The sequence below is a fragment of the Anas acuta genome, chromosome 1 (genome assembly GCF_963932015.1).
Source record: "Anas acuta chromosome 1, bAnaAcu1.1, whole genome shotgun sequence".
NCBI classification, from domain to species: domain Eukaryota; kingdom Metazoa; phylum Chordata; class Aves; order Anseriformes; family Anatidae; genus Anas; species Anas acuta.
In genome coordinates, this window is record NC_088979.1 from 22,782,615 (window position 1) to 22,798,856 (window position 16,242).

At 45.0% G+C, this 16,242-nt stretch overlaps 1 long non-coding RNA gene across 1 annotated transcript; it reads right to left on the reverse strand.

The window, feature by feature from the left end:
- Positions 1 to 577: 577 nt before the first annotated feature.
- LOC137850092 (uncharacterized) lies at positions 578 to 4,196 on the reverse strand. The gene is made up of 3 exons (XR_011092254.1): positions 4,065 to 4,196; positions 2,719 to 2,809; positions 578 to 1,768 (listed from the first exon to the last, which is right to left on the reverse strand). It is a non-coding gene; the product is annotated as an uncharacterized lncRNA (long non-coding RNA).
- Positions 4,197 to 16,242: the final 12,046 nt, after the last annotated feature.

Here is a 16,242-nt window from a genome sequence, read left to right on the forward strand (position 1 = left end):
AGGATTTCTGATGTTTACAGGAAAAGAAATTGCTTTTGGGTGCTTTGCTTGAAACAGAGCACTCTCATCACCCTGCCATGCCACTGAAGCATTGTAGCAACAGACAAATACAGCTCCTAGTGGATGCTTCTGGGGTTCTATGCTATTTGGTTCACTTCCTGACACTAAGAAGTTTAATATTGGACCAGCTTTCTGCTCTCTTACTTTGGTATTAAAGTGACTCCACAAAGGTACACATACAGATATTTAAATCTACTAACTGGAGTGACATTTCAGTGCCAAGGTCAGAATGATTTGTTTTTTTAACCAGACAATAAATAATGATCAGTTTTTTTTGCACCTCCTGCTCTTGAGCTTAATTAGTCTGCTCTGAAGCAGGGATTAATGCCTCTCTTTAGGATACTTATAAAAATATTTTCTATTATTTCTTAAGAACTAGTCTTAATGCCATGAAGTAAACACCACAGTGAGTTTTTTGCAATATTATACATAAATAAAAATGGATAAACAAGGCAACAGTTCTCTCTTGGAAGGTGCCAATTTTTTAATATATAAAAAAACATTGAAACATGGAGTTTCAAATCATGACAGAACTAGATTTGAAGGCAGCTATCCAGAAGGTTTCCTCATTCTTTATAGAGAAGATTTCAAGGGCAAAATGGATCCTTTACCTCCCATCCTGGCAGATAAGAGGTAGCTTTCAGTGGGATTTTATTTTTTTAATATGTGCTATATCTATATATAATGTAGATGTTTTGTTTCAGGCTGTTGCAGAGAAGTTCAGGCAGATGAGCTCTGATAGAGGAGGACATACCCAACCCTCACTTCACTTCTGTTGGACTTTTCTGCCATACACCAGAGTCAGAAGACAGGGACATGCCCCATACTCTACCCACCCTGGAGAAGTAGCCTAAGCCACTGATGAGTGAAGTATGAGCACATGTCCATCACACGATGATTTTCCACTGCATGATGTTGATATCCAAGTAAATAGCACAGCAGGTTAGTGGTTAACATCTTAATTCGCTGCAACTATTTGCTCAATGAATGTGGAACACGAGTTTCTCATCTTGCTGACCTTCTTTGTGTCCCCTGAAAATTCTACTTCATACAACAGGAATTCAGCGTTTTTGCAAATTGAGGTAGAGCAGAACAAGGGCTATCAGCTGAAATCCTAGGGCCACAGATCTGGCATTAGAGCTCTTTTTGAATGTTTATAGTTTAGTAGCAAAATGACCCAGCAGGTGTAATGTTTTTAGCAAGATATGTCACGCATTAAATCATGGAAATGTTTGCTAACCATTAGTAAATGACTGATGACAGTACGTCTTAGAACAGCTGTTAAGGAAAAGGTAATGAATCTGTTTTGAAGATTTTTATAGTTAGTTTCTTTACAAAGAAGATTGTTTAACCATAGGCAGTAAATGGCTTTGCAAGCTCAGGCTAGAGGTTTATTGAGGCACAAAAACTGTGAACTCAGAGTCATTCTGTTAAAAGTTGCAGGATGCAAGGAAATAAGTACATATTCATCTAAATAAATAAATAAACCAACACAAAAATAGAGGTAACCCTGCAGAGCATTTCCATTCCTGCTCCATACACGTATATACTGGATGCATGGAGAAGTAGCTATGGAGTACCCTAACAGCACAGGATGCCTCTCTTACAGATTTACCAGTGAATTTAATGCAGGATTTGTGTGCTGTGCCAGGGGCAGAGAGGTGGCCATGGTGTAGGGCCATGCAGTCCCCCTCTTCCTGCGTGATGCCTAGAGATGAGGGAGATACTCAGATTAGAAATGTTTGACCCTGGCAGGTAAGAGAGATGGGTCTTCCCTCCCATTCCCTCCAGATACCCACATTTATTTCAGGCTCTGACATCTCCCCTATTTGGTTCACAAACTGGAAGTAAACGGGTGTGGATTCAGCCCTGGAGTGCCTCGTTTGTTGGCAGGAATCATCATTGCTCAGCAGCTGTTTATGGCTGTCAAGGAACCAAAGCCACCGCTCCTGCTCTCCAGAAACTGAAATTTCCCTCTCCCATGAAGATGCTCTGTTGAGGAGCTGTGCACATTCACTTCCCTGCATGTGCATTTTTGCATATAAATGCAGCTTCTGCAGCAAATGATGTTTTTGGAATGGTTTTGTTAGACCAGCTGCTGCTTCGGAGCTCCTATTCTCACAGATAGCTTTTCCCTAGAGCATCGTTTGCCGCAAGAATGCTTGCTCTAGTTTCTAAGAAAAACAGCTGAAAAGCTGCACGTTGCTCGTGGGTGAGGGGGGAGGCTGTAAAGGAAGGAATAAACACTTGGCACAGATAAGTGGTAGCAGGTAGTTCACAGAACTGGCACTGGTCCTCGTGATCCATTTGTCTTCTGTGGTATCAGTTCCCTGTAGAAGACTTACCCAGTTTTACAAATTCAGAAAAATGACTAAATGTTAAAATAGTTTATGATAGTAATGTTCAAGTGAGGGAGCAGTGCTTTATAGGTCATAATTACAGACTCCAGTCATCCTCAGTAATCAGAATCGCTTAGAAAACTGTGTCCTCACCCCAAACCTCATCCATGGGCAACATGCTGCTGTGTGCCCCCAGGAATTCTGGGTTTAATGGAGTTTGACTAAGAAAGCAAGCCATGACAGGCTTGTAGAGGAGGAGTGCACTGGGTGCAGGAAGTGGACACATTGACCAGGCTGTAGGAGGATGCCAGAAGCCAACCTTGTTGGTACACCCCCTGATGGGAGCAGCCATAATCATGACCCATAAAGGCTTCCTCGAAGTGCAGCTGGGTGCCTGAGAAGCAGACTTTCTGGAGGTAGCATTAATAAGGGAAAAAAACAAAGAACTTCTTGTTGGAATGGGCGAAAATAGTTAGGAAAAAGGAAAACATCCTCAGAAAGTAGGAATCATCAACTGCTATTAGATGTTCTACCTGAAAGAAAAGGAAATAGTCTGGTGAAAGTACATTTTTTTGTGTGTGTGAGAGAATAGGAATCATCATCTATTGGTTACCTCGGGAGAAAAGTAAAAATTAGCAATGTCCATTGGCTGCTATGAGAGATGGTGTCCTAAGCTATCTTATGTCTTGGTGACATAAAAATGACTTATTTTCTATCCAGAATGGAGTCTTTCTTTCTGAGAACTTCCTTTGCTACAGTTTTATTTTTTTAATTTTTACTACAAGATTCCCTACTCAAATTGAACCTTCACTGGGAATGCCTGGCTGACCCTGACCTCCATGATGTGCATCATCTTCAGAGTGAGACCGTTCATTATTTTATTGGTCCCTTCCTGGGCCCACTTCTGGGGTCAGTCCTCATTGAACCTTTTCTGAGGTCAGTTTGACCTCACTTCTGGGATCATTTTGATAGCACTTGGAACCTGTAGCACTTTGGAAAAAAAATAAATATATATATATACACACACATATATATACACACGTGCATATAAGTATTCCATCATAAGTATATTTGCTACTTCAGTAGTGATAATTTTGCAGCAACCTGTAGTATTTATATATATATATACACTTGCTGCTATATTACAGAATGTTGTTACTACTGATAATATAGATACAGGTTTTCATTCCTAGTAATAATTCAGAATAACTTGATATCTACCTGCTTTGTCAATCATAGGTATACTTGATAGTTGGAATTCGTAGTAACCTGTGATAGAGAAATTTAGGAAATAGAGCTTCTGTGCCCTTGCATATTACAGCATCCTGCAAACCCTGTTGTATACCTGCAGGCTGGGTAATCCTTTAGGTCATGACACCACAAGATGTCCACACCTGGAGCTGAATCTGGTCCCTTGCTGCCCATTTCTGAGGCTCAACAGATTTACCATGTCACAGAGGCTGGACTGTGTGGTCAACATGTCCTTAGCTGCTGTCAGCAGACATTTCCCCTCCACTTTTCTGCTTTTAACTTCCCTGTCCACAGCAATAAAGAAGCAGAAAAGTGCACTCACCCCTGCTCTCCTGCCTTGTTTTATCTTGCAAGCTTTTTGTGGCACTTAAGACAGTGGAGTAAAGCATCCAATTAAAGACAAAATACAAGCACCTGCTACTGCTCCATCTTGGCTACAGCAGTCTCTGGTAACTGGCTTCTCCCTGGATGCGACACAAATTCCAGTTTGAAGTGAAAAGAGCTTAGGACTCAATAATTTTTGGCCTGCTTGTAGCTTTGTGCATGTATTTCACGCTACCAGCTCAACGTGGCAGTCACATACAGCCTCCCCCCACCTCCTCCCCCGCTGCTGCTGTGTTAGGAGAAATAATTCTCACTCCGTGGCTGCAAAAGATAACACAAAAAATCTCAGGAATGCATCAACCAGGCACCTCCTCACCATCTCAAGCCCACATATGCTGACAAGCCACGACATTGTGCTGCAGGATGCTCTCACGGGTGACCTGCAATGCTACCTGCCATATGGATCACTGCTCCGTCGCACCATTTCGTAAGGATGCTCACAGGCAGGATTTACAGGAGGCAGGGATTGTTAGTGCTCTGTCAGTCGTAATCTCTGCTCAAGTGTGTATCAGCAATGTTTTTTTTTTATTTTTTTTTTCTTCTGCATGCTGAAGCTTGGAAGAAACAAGTTGTTTTCTGATTATAGGGATCTGAGCTACATGCATATTATTCTCCGTTACACAATGTGTTTGATTACTAACATCCTGGAAATCGCAGACTTTTCTTCTGGCAAAACCAATTATTTTCTGTAATCTCGCAGCATGGGCATCATTGTCGTCTGAAAACGGCTTTTCCAGGATTGAATTTTATACCACAGTTTTCTCCTTCCCTTAAATCTGCTTTTATCTGTGTGTTTCACAGATTCAGCTAAGGTGCATGCTGGAAAACCCCAGCCAGGGCATCGGTCTGTTGCTCACAGTATTAAGTATGTTCCTGTTAACAGGAACTGCTGTGACACGCGGGAGCCCTGACTCTGAACCAGGTTCCCACTGAGACAGTGCCTCCACAAACCCAGAAAGTGATGAGCTACACCATGGGAGTTTACAGCTGAAGAATAGGTAATAGGTATATATGAAACACATGAATACAAGCGAGGATATGCAATGTGGTAAAGGAGGAAATATAAATAAGGCAATTCTAGTGAGCACCACAGAGAGTGTTCTTGGCAGTCTAACTTTTTGGTCTGCTTTTTTTCAACTGGTCAAGGTTGTAGGGGGAAGGTAATACTGGTTTGTAAAGGTAATACTGGTTTGCAACAAGACGTGAGCCCTTTGGACATAATGACCTTTTTGTGCCTGTGCTGTGTAGTCATGAATGCTAAACATTCAAAAGAAGAGCAAAAAAGTCTCTCTGCGGGCATTAACAGGGAGTTTTACCCCTGTGGGAATGATGGCAAAGAGGAGGGAGTCAGATGAAGAGACACTACTGGACATTACTGGAGCAGTTATGCAGAGAGGAGAATCCCCATCCTTGGAGATTTGCAAGACTTGGCTAGACAACGCCAAGGCTGGCAGGGTCAAGCTCTAGCTTTGAGCAAGAGGTTGGACTAGAGACCTCCAGAGGTCCCTACCAGCCAACATATCCATGGCTGCAGCATGCTCTGCTTGCACCCAGAGCTTCAAATAACTTGGCTGAGGAAACATGAACACTGCACTAGCACTGGCTGCCAACGTAGGATACGATCTGCCTCACTATCCCCTTCCAAAAGCAGTGGTGTTTTCTCTCTCTTCTCTCATATCTCTACTGCTGAATAAATGAAGGGTAGGGGCTGATCCCTGGCTCCAAGGCTAAAGGGCACAGGCAGTATCCTATCACCACTACTTTGAACTTGTTTCTCCTGAAGCAGGCTGGCTGCTTAGCTGCCACATAGCACTGAGCCACACGTCTCAGCAGGACTCTGTGTAATGCCTCTAGGCCATAAGATGTGGTTATTGTTTATGGGAGATTTTTCCAGTTCAAAGCATGTGAAATAACATAAAGGCAGCATTACGGCACACGGTGTGCTCCAAATGTCCTGTAGTGTGGCAAGAGGGCATGTGGGGTTATGTGGGGTGCAAAGCCTGCTAAGATGGTGCTTAGGGATTGTAAAGGAAAGCAGGGTGCCCATGTTCCCTTTTGGAAAAGGTCCTCTTTTGGACTGTCCTCAGGCATCATCTGGGAAAGAGCTGGCTGTAGTGGTCCAGATCAGAGCCAGGAGACAGCAGTGGAGCAGAGGGGCCATCAGAGAGCTTTCGTTCTGCCCTTCCAGACAGATACAGTATTTTAAACCTGCCCAAGTGTCTTTCTTTACCCATCTGTAGTAAGATGTTGGGCTCCTACCACTACTACTGGCACTGCCAGTGACACCTCCCCAGGTGAAGGAGGCAGGTTGGGAACAAGCCCAGGAGGCAGGCAACCTGCTCCAGGCATGGGAGGAGGAAGGATGGGTCTCCTGTCCCAAAAGTCTGGTGAAGGAGGTGTGGAAAGGGTGATGGAGGAGTACCTGCCTCAGGTTTGTGGAAAACACACCAGTGTGCAAGTATTCAGCATCCTGGTACAAAAAAGACAGGGATCTCCTGGAAAGAGTCCATTGGAGGGCCACAAAGATGATACTGGGCCTGGAGCATCTTCCTTGTGAGGAAAGGCTGAGAGACCTGGGGCTGTTCAGCCTGGAGAAGACTGAGAGAGGATCTCATCAATGTGTATAAATACCTTGTGTGGGGGACAGAGGGATTTGGGCAACCTCTTTTCAGTGGTTTGCATGGACAGGACAAGGGGTAATGGCCACAAGACGGAGCCCAGGAAGTTCCGCACCAACATATGAAGGAACTTCTTCATGGTGAGGGTGACGGAGCACTGGGACAGGCTGCCCAGGAAGGTTGTGGAGTCTCCTCTGGAGGTATTCAAGGCCCGTCTGGACGCCTACCTGGGCAGCCTGCTCTAGGGAACCTGCTTTGGCAGGGGGGTTGGACCCAATGATCTCTGGAGGTCCCTTCCAACCCCTACAATCCTGTGATTCTGTGATCATTTCAGCCCTGCAAAGTTTCTGTCAGTAGCAGTTTGTGAGAACTTAATTACACAACAGTGTGGAAGAAAACAAACTGTTTATGACTTGCTGGATTACAGACGTAGCTCTTCAGGTGGTAGCTAGAGTATGAGCTGGCCCAAAACATATCCGAGTGGCTTTCCAAGTCAAATCTCAAACAGCCATAGCTCTTGGCTCTGCAACAGGCAGATCTGATCTGGCAGAGAGCTCACACCTTCCGTCTTCATCCCGTGAGCTGCCCAAACCAAAGCCTGCTGCCCAGGCAAGTCATTTCCAGGCTCCTGCCTGTGTCAGCCAGGCCACAAGCCAACAGTAAACCCATCACATGTGGAGCTGAGAGAAAACTCTCTTTCTCCTGACTGAACTAAGCCTCCAAGGGATGGAGGAGAAAATACAAGAATGTGTGGGTGGCAGGTAACACTTTCAGAAGGAGAATTGGGATGCTGGAGAGTACAGGATTGCCTGAAGCGAAGAACAGCTAATAGGATAAGCAAGCTCTGGCAGCAGATAGACAGGTGTAGGATAAACACAGGATTGAGTTAACCGGAGGAAATTTCTGTCCGTGAATGTAGGCTGATTTGTCTCCTGAGCAGGGCTGGGTGTCCGTGAGGACACGGCAATATGAACACAGAGGAATGGCAGTACTTAGGGCTGCATGCAGGACCTGGGCACGCATGGTTTGAATAACAGATTTCCACACGTCTGAGCACTCTGAATAAAGAAACGCTTTCTCTCTCATCAGCCTGTTGTTATTTATTCACTTTCAGGAAAGCAGGACGGGGAGAGAAAGGAGACTGGCAGCTGATATTGGTATTCAGGAGCTGAATGAGGATTTTAATGTATGCCTGCTAGTCAGGAGGCAAAATCCTCAATATAAATGCTAAGCATTGCATGCTCTTATGATGATGACTGCATGAATATGCATTGTCTCTGCTGGCATGTGGAGTCTGTCTGATCGTCCTTGTGCTTTGTCACAGTCTGGACGTGCAAGAGAGAGCTGTCAGGGAGCCAGCCTGTGACTCCACCAGCAAGACAAACAGCCAGTGCTGGGATGGCTATAAAGTGGGCTTAAAACAGAGCTAAAGGCAAGTCTGGCTGAGAGCTCCCAGTGCAGGGGAAGCCTCTCCCTCCTCAAACTCTGGCAAAAAGGAACCTTTTGTCCCCTCTCATGTGGTGGTGAGGACAAAAAGAGTTGGGAAGAGCTGATGGGGGAGCCAGCTGGAGGTCTCACCAGCAGAAACCGTGGCTGTAGCTGGTGGAGCTGGGCTTCCTGGTCACTCGGAGATGTCCATACAGCTCTTCGGACTGCCTCTGGAGGAGGAAGGGCTCGAAGCAGACTTGCATCTACACCTCCTCAATTCCCTTCCCAAAGTTTTTCTGTGTTTAATATGAATGTGTGTCTGGTCCGTTTGCTGCTCTCACACAACCAGCTCTCTTTTAGGATGTGTCCAGGGTCCAGTCCACTCTGCCAGACCCCAGCTCTAGTGCCAGTAGTCCCACCCAAAGTACACTGATAATGAAGTGTTGCTTGTTCCAGTGCTTACCATCGCAGTACCTTCTTGGTTATTACTGCTCAAGGAACATTATCCATGCAGTAAATTATTGACAAATGCAGCTCTGTGGAAATTCAAAACTGTTGTCTGTCATTCTGCTGAATAAATAATGGTATTTGGAGCACTTGCAGCAAACATTGTGTCTTCCTGATCCAAACAAAAGGAGGGAAAAATAGACAAATGCACTTTCCCTGGATGACTTCAAAGGCAGAGAAAAATATTTTGCTTCTCAAGATCCACACTTGATTTTACTAGGAACTGCATACAAAATAAGGGATGTAGAGAGCTCCCAGCAGCTATTAGAAGACCCTTAGCTTGCAATGGGAAGGCACCGCTCCCTTCATAGTGTTGAGTCCTCATTTATCTTCAATAGTTGCAGTAAAATTTTATTTAGGGGACTTGAATAGATGGGACCTTCTTTGCATAGATACAGTAAATTTGTTTAAGAAAATAATCTGACAGGAAAAGGCAAAAAGTGTCTGCTAATTAATTCAGATCTGCCCCTTCTAGAAGCCTGCACTCCAGGCACCTAAATAATTCATTGCACAGCATTACTCTGTGTGACTAATAGCACTGTGGGTGATGCTTTTTTTTTTTTTTTTTTTTTTTTAACACCTGCTTTCTTTTGTTACTTTGCAAAACTAAGCAACAAAAGAAGGTCTTCAGAGACTGCATTCTGCATTTCAGGTATGATTGTCAGGGAAATTTTTCTCTCATTGTGGCACTGATCAGAAAGATGCATGCTCGTATCACACACAAAAATGGCCAGATACATTTTGTATGTGTTGTGTATTTTATTTCTATTTAATGCTTCTAATCAGCACATTCTTCCCAGTGATCATCACATCCGATCAGCTTTGGGATAGGAAACCTTGGAATTTATGAAGCATATGACATCAGTTATTTCTTTCTCTGAAATGTGCATGTTTTACTGATGGCTTGACCTGGAAGGCTCAAAGAGTGTCATCAGAGCATGCTCTGTACACAGGCAGCTCATTTCCAAGTGGTTGCCCAAACAAATACTCCCCTGCCCAGTGACTTATAACCAACCAGGAAGGTTGTTCTGGGGCTCCCCAGACACAAAAGCATCAGAACAAATGCCCAGAGAGAGCAAAACCCATAAATCCCAGTGACTGGGTGCACTGGGTGGGACTGGGCCAAGCATTGCAAGTGATGCCTGCATTGCTCCAGCCTCCCTGGGCCCTTCCCAGGTGGAGATGGAAGGAAAGAAGCCTTCTCATAGTGGTTGTCCAGCCTATGGATGCTGGTGGTGTGTGCTCTTTGCTGCTGACAGATTTACTCTTCCTCAGTATGATTCCTGCTGTTGGGATGAAGAAAAAGCTTAGGAAAAGAAATGGCAGCTGTGCTCTGGGATTGGAGTCACAGCTGCTTCTGTAACAGGGAAGAAGCCAAGTGCTGTCAGAAGGAAATATCTCTGCTGGAGGACGAAACGTGGCAGCCATGGAGAAGGAGAGGCAGCTGTAGGCTGGGCAGCCTGCACTGAGGGGCATGTGGCACAGCACAAGCAGCACTGTTCCTATGCTCACCCTCCAAGCTGCAAAAATACAGTGAAATACATCCTTGCTCCTGCTGCAGTTCATGGGACCAGGGGCTGGATGTGCCAGGAGGTGCTCGGCGGGGCTGTGGGTGAGGAGAGAAAACGTGATGAGGTCTCTGCCTCTGCTCATGGCTCTGCAAATTGCTTGCCATGGAGCCACGGGTCCAGCTGCAGATGAGGGGGGCTGTGCAGATGAAGCACCCCCCCAGCAGCACCCTGACAGCTCTGCAGATGCTACCAGCACTGGCAGGGCACCAAAACCTCCCTGCTGGCTGCGTTCAAGTGCTAGACGTAGTGCTGAGGCCCTTCAAATAATACACGGGCAGCACTGTTTTCTAGGCCACCTGATGTGGTCACACATCGGGGCCCTCAGGGCTCAGACAGGGACGTGGTTAACCTGCTGCCCACTGACTGAAAGTTGCTCCACACGTTCACCTGACAAGCCCCAGGAAGACACAGGAGACAATCCATCCCTACAGTGGCTTCAGGGGAATCGCTGCCTTCCTTCCCACACCATCCATTGCCTGGGCAGATGGCAAACAGCACCAGCCACTCCGTCCTGGCCCCCTTTGCCAGCCTCCTCTGTTCAGACAGGCTCACAAATACATTATCCCTCTCTCAAGACCAGAAGAGGATGATCAGCACATCTTAATCCAATTCTACAGCCCAAATCTTGATCTTCCAGGTCTGAGAGCCTTTCAGAGACAACCGCTCTATCAGAGGGGCCTCTCTGTCAGAGAGGTGTGATGGAGGTCTCCATTATAGTACCTAGTGATAAGACTAGAAGGAATGGCTTCACGTTGGGCCAGGGGAGGTTCAGGTTGGCAATGAGGAGACATTTCTGCTCAGAAAGAGCAGTCAGGCACTGGGACGGGTTGCCCAGGGAGGTGGTGGAGTCACCATCCCTGGGGGTGTTCAAGGAGAGGTTGGACGTGGTGCCTGGGGACATGGCTCAGTGGGTGACATTGGTGGTAGGGGATGGTTGGACCAGGTGATCTTGGAGGTCTTGTCCAACCCTACTGAGTCTGTGATTCTATGATTTTATTATCCTGGAGGTGGCAAGAGGGCCTCGTTTGGGTAGCCATTAAAAATTGCCCCACAGTTATACTTGGTACACACAAGATCCATAACTTAACCTGGTCCATGGGATTTTTAAAGCAGTTTGACTTACTTGTACAGACTTCTCACCAGCTGCAAAATATGTTTTTCTCAACAATAGCTGTATTTCTAAGGAGCCTGAAATTACCGTAATTTGTTTCCCAGCACAGAGAAAGCCCTGGGTATATTTCCTGGCTTTTGTTTTCCTTCATTATTTAACAGCAATGATACCACTGTATCCAGATGACTGAACAGTAGCCAAGCAGATTTGCATTTTATTAAATGGTATAGTCAGGCTGCAAGCAGCATGAGAGATTAAACCCAGTTGTCACAATTTCTCCAAGTCAGGTGACAGGATCCATCCCAAGGTGCTAATACAAAGCTGTATTTTCTTGCCTACTAGAATAATGAACTCAGCATGGATTTAAGAAAATTATTGTATTTCCAGACAATTTTTTTTTCAGAAGTGTAGGCTCACATTAACACACTTACTAATGAATGATTTTTAAGCAAACCAAATGCAATCTTTTTCAGCAGTGTGTCCTTTTACTGCCAGGAGCTGGAAAATAAGAACAATAAATCATTGGGTGCAGAGAAGCTTAAGCAGATAATGAAGAAGTGTATGAGTCCACATAGCACAGTAAGTGAAATACAATTTTTAAAATGCTTGAAAGGCAAGACAGCAGTTTGTTAAAACCTAGCTCTGCTCTGTGGACTAATCCTGCAGGCAGGAGAAATCACTCAACAGTTCTGTGCTGCTGCAGCCACTGAATTTCTCCAGAAATCCTGATTATTAGGCGTTCAAAAAAATATGGAATATAGAAACAAAATTATTATATATTTAAAAAGTATTATTTGTGCTTGTACCCAGAGTGGTTACTTGTTTGTTGTGGAAAGATGGAAGGAAGGCTGTTTGTCTTGAGTGAAAACAACAGGATTGTAGAATAACTCTGTAGATAACTCTGAAAACAGAACAGAACAGTGTTGGGGCCACATTTTGCTCAGTCATGAAGGGTTTGGCATTTTTATGCAAAACGAACCCTCAGCTGGATTAATCCGATGCATGTTGGGGAAAAAAAAAAAAAAAAAAAAGGCACTTATTTCTGAAATTCTGGTACTCATCCAGAAACCAATATTGAAGCTGAGACTGCAAAACCCTATTATTTCCAGCTGACTAGAAATCTGTTGTGAAAACAATGCATGCTAATACAGTTCCTCTTCACTTATTTGTCTCAAAGTCCTATCAGCCACACTTTTAAGAGTCACGAGCGAGTTGAAAGGCATTTCATGAAAATAGACCATGCTATGACAGGGGAAATTCAGTGGGTGAGAGTGTATGTGGAACAGCCTTGGGGCTTTTTAATTTCTTTTTCTCTAACTTGGAGAGCAAATCTTTAGTCAACCAAAAACAGGAGTGAGAACCTCAGCCTCAGAGATTCATTAGTAGGATTTAAGTCATGGTTTATGGTATATTAGACAGAGGAAGTGTTAAATGGGATTCAAATTTTCTTATGAAAAATTTTCTGTAAAATACACTTTTTATTCTGTTTTACAGTTTGCTTGGTAGCGGATCCTAGCTTCTTTCTGGGTTTTGTACAAATTGAAAAAGAATTTAGGAAAACAATCCTGAAACCCCAGTTGGGCTCAAACTACCCTAAAGCACACTGCACACCAGTGTCTCTGCTCCTATCCCTGCACTGCAACCAGGACACGCTGGATGGCCACCCTTCCAAAAACCACCTGAGCTTCAGCATACCGCTCCCAAGTTTGATTAGATTCAGCCCTGCCTATGAGGTGCTTCATCAGGTGGGTTTATTCAGGATGAACCTCTCCATCCCAATGCCTTTGCCCCCACAGAGTGGTCAAGCAGCATCCCCAGCCCCACAGCCTGGTGTTCCCCTACATGGCTGGGAGCATGCCTCTGCAGCAGACAGACTTCAAAAATTCACATTTTATGCCTTTTTTTTTGTTGTTTTGCAGTTGAAGGACCAGCACAGCAAAAGCTACATTTTTTTTCTTCCAAATGCAGCAGTATCCTGATCCAGGCAATCTCATACTGTGAACCTTTAGGTAGCTGAACATCAGCTTATACAAGCTACAAAAATTACTGTTCACTTTAATAATGAGGAAAGAGCGTTTCTTCCCACTACCTGTGATATGGTACACTGCAGAGGAAATCTAAATTACAATAAAATCACAATAGAGAAATATCTGCAGAACTGTATCATCCTTCCTATGCAGCAAGTACACAGCAGCGCACAGGCAATGTATGTGCACAGGCAGCATGGTGCTGCTGGAAATGAGCATCATTTGAGTTCCCCAGTTCCCAGTAGCTGCTCTTGCTTGCAAGAGGACCTGAAATCCCCGAGGCACTTTGTTTTGCTGAAAATGCCTACCCTTTTCATTCCCTCCAGCATCTCCCATCTGGAAAGTGGTCCTTGCAGAAAAACATTCATTGCAGCCACGGTTCATGGGCACATCATGTTTGGATGGTAGGTGCTGATGCTCTGTAAGGGGGAGTTGCTGGTGGATTTGAAAAAGGCCTTTAATGGCTGGGAGAGGAGTTGTACTCACTCAGCATCTGGGAAGTCTTACCTCTGGGAGGACATGAGGAACACCAAGTCTTTAGCAAAAGCAAAAGTTTTCCTTGAGGAAAATAAAAACACATTAAGGCAAAAAATGAGGTGCATAAACTCTAATTCGGACAAGTACCCAAGGGAAAATTGTATAGGTCCATGTTCTTATATTTGATTGCAGTGGTGAGGCTTCGTGAAGGCAGGAGACAAAGGTCAGCCCCACCAAAAAGAGAAGATATTGTGGAATAATGAATTTGTCAGTGCTACAGGTAACAAGCAAGGGTCTTGTCCTCAGTGGAGCACAATGGCTTTTCATTCTCCACATATTCAATAGGATGCAGTCTACACTGTGCTCAGCCTGGGGAAGGTCCCATAACACTTGCCTACAATCTCAGCAAGGTGTTTGAGGTCCATGGAGGTGTCAGAGGGCAGCTGTTCACAGAGCCCAAGTTTGGCAGCATCACCTTGTCATTCCTTGGAGTGTAGGAACAGCAACGTCCTCTCTCACCATTTAGAAGATGGGTGAGCATGGCTGCTCCTGCTGCCAGTCCCACTTCTGCCTGCACACCATCCTCCCTCTTTTCTGTGTCACCATTCACACCATCGCAAATCTCTGGCTTTGACAGCAGTTATAGTCCCATGTCATACTTCTACAGTCTCTCATTAGATGTATAAAGCTGTGATATGCTATGATATTAATTTTATGGCTCTAGCCACTTTAGTCTGGAGAAGATGAGGCTGAGAGGAGACCTAATCGCTCTCTTCAACTACCAAAAGAAGGTTGTAACAAGGAAGGTGTGGGTCGCTTTTCTCAGGCAATGAGTGATAGGGCACAAGGAAATGGTCTGAAGTTGTGCCAGGGGAGGTTTAGATTGCACATTAGGAAGAATTTCTTCATGGAGAGGCTGGTCAAACATTGGAAGGGCTGCCCAGGCTGGTGGTGGAGTCCCCATCCCTGAAAGCATTCAGGAGATGTGTGGATGTGGCACTAAGGGATGGGACTCGGTAGGTCAGGTCGATGGTTGGACTTGGTGATCTTGGTCTTTTCCAACCTAAATGATTCTGTGGTTCCGTCATCCTGTGATATGCTTTGGTGTTTATTCAGCTTGAAGTCAGCTTTAAATGGTAGTGTGGGGATGCATCCTGGCCTTGATGGAGAGTGAGCATGAAAGGAAGCTAATGCTTCTTGAAAGCCTGCCTCCAAAGTATTTGGTACCCAGAAACGCTCCGTGCAAATGAGAGATGACACTGATTGGCTACACAGCTTGGCCAACTGGCCCACAAACATCCTCAGGCTGATCACTTGCTCTTTTCTCCTGTGGGTGGTTATGGGGGGGAAAGTGTTGCGTCTCCCACAGAGAGGCATTTTGTTTTGATTCCAAAATACTACAGAAACATTAACTGGTACTCTTTCAAATCAGGTATAAGTATATGCATATGCATTTACATGCTGTGTGGACTTGTGCAAGCCCCTTGGGGTTAATTTCTGGCCATGCAAACTGGTGAAGTGGCTTGACCCCGGTCCCTGGGACCAGCCAGGCTGTCCTGGTGAAGCCGATCAGGGATAGCTTTAATCCTGCTCCCTTTCAGGTGACAAAAAGCAAGGCTGGACCCACTGCGGTAAAATGTCCCTGTTTACCACTGTGCAGTGTACAGAACAGCCTGCTGTTGCCATTAAATATTCATAACTAATCATTTTGTTAAATGAAACACACACTTTAGTGCACCTTTTATAATTAACAAGCCATGCTGCAGTTAATTTTGCACATGATGTTTATTACCAGGTGCTACAAGGATATATAGTAAGCACCTACAAAGAACTGCCCATATTAAGCCGCAGTATTGCAACCCAAAGCAATTAAGCTCTTGGGAAGCTTAGCATTACTCATTTGCAAACAGGACTAAAAGCGAGACCTTTGCCAAAGAAAAGGTTGGGTTAGTGGGCTGATAAAGCAATCAGCCTCACAATGAGCAAACACGTTAGTGTGAAGCTACATGGATGGAGGGATGGGGATGTTTTAGCAGAGACTGTAATGAAGCTGGGGTTTGTTGACAGATAATGTTTAAAGATATGTGTTGGGTCAAGTTGTACTTAAAGATACATTTGCTGACCTGAATGCTGGCATTAAGACTGAAATACTGATTCGTGATCTGAGTAAGGCATCCTCAGTGCATTACGACTACACGAACACAGTTGGCATTTGCCATTAAGTTGTCTAATTGGCTGATTAGAGACTGAAAGAAGAGGTTTGAGAGCTTTGGGATGAGCTGTTCTCCCCAAGTGAAACCTCCAGCACTTGAACAAGTGGGGTGTCTAAACTTTTATTTCCCACCTGGTGCTGATGGAGCCCTTCTTCACAGACAGCACCCGGAGGCTCCCCTGCTGCCCTCCTCTCCCCCAGCTCATCCCCAGGCACTTGGGCAGCTCAGCTCCTGCCCCTTCCCATGCTGTAGGGCC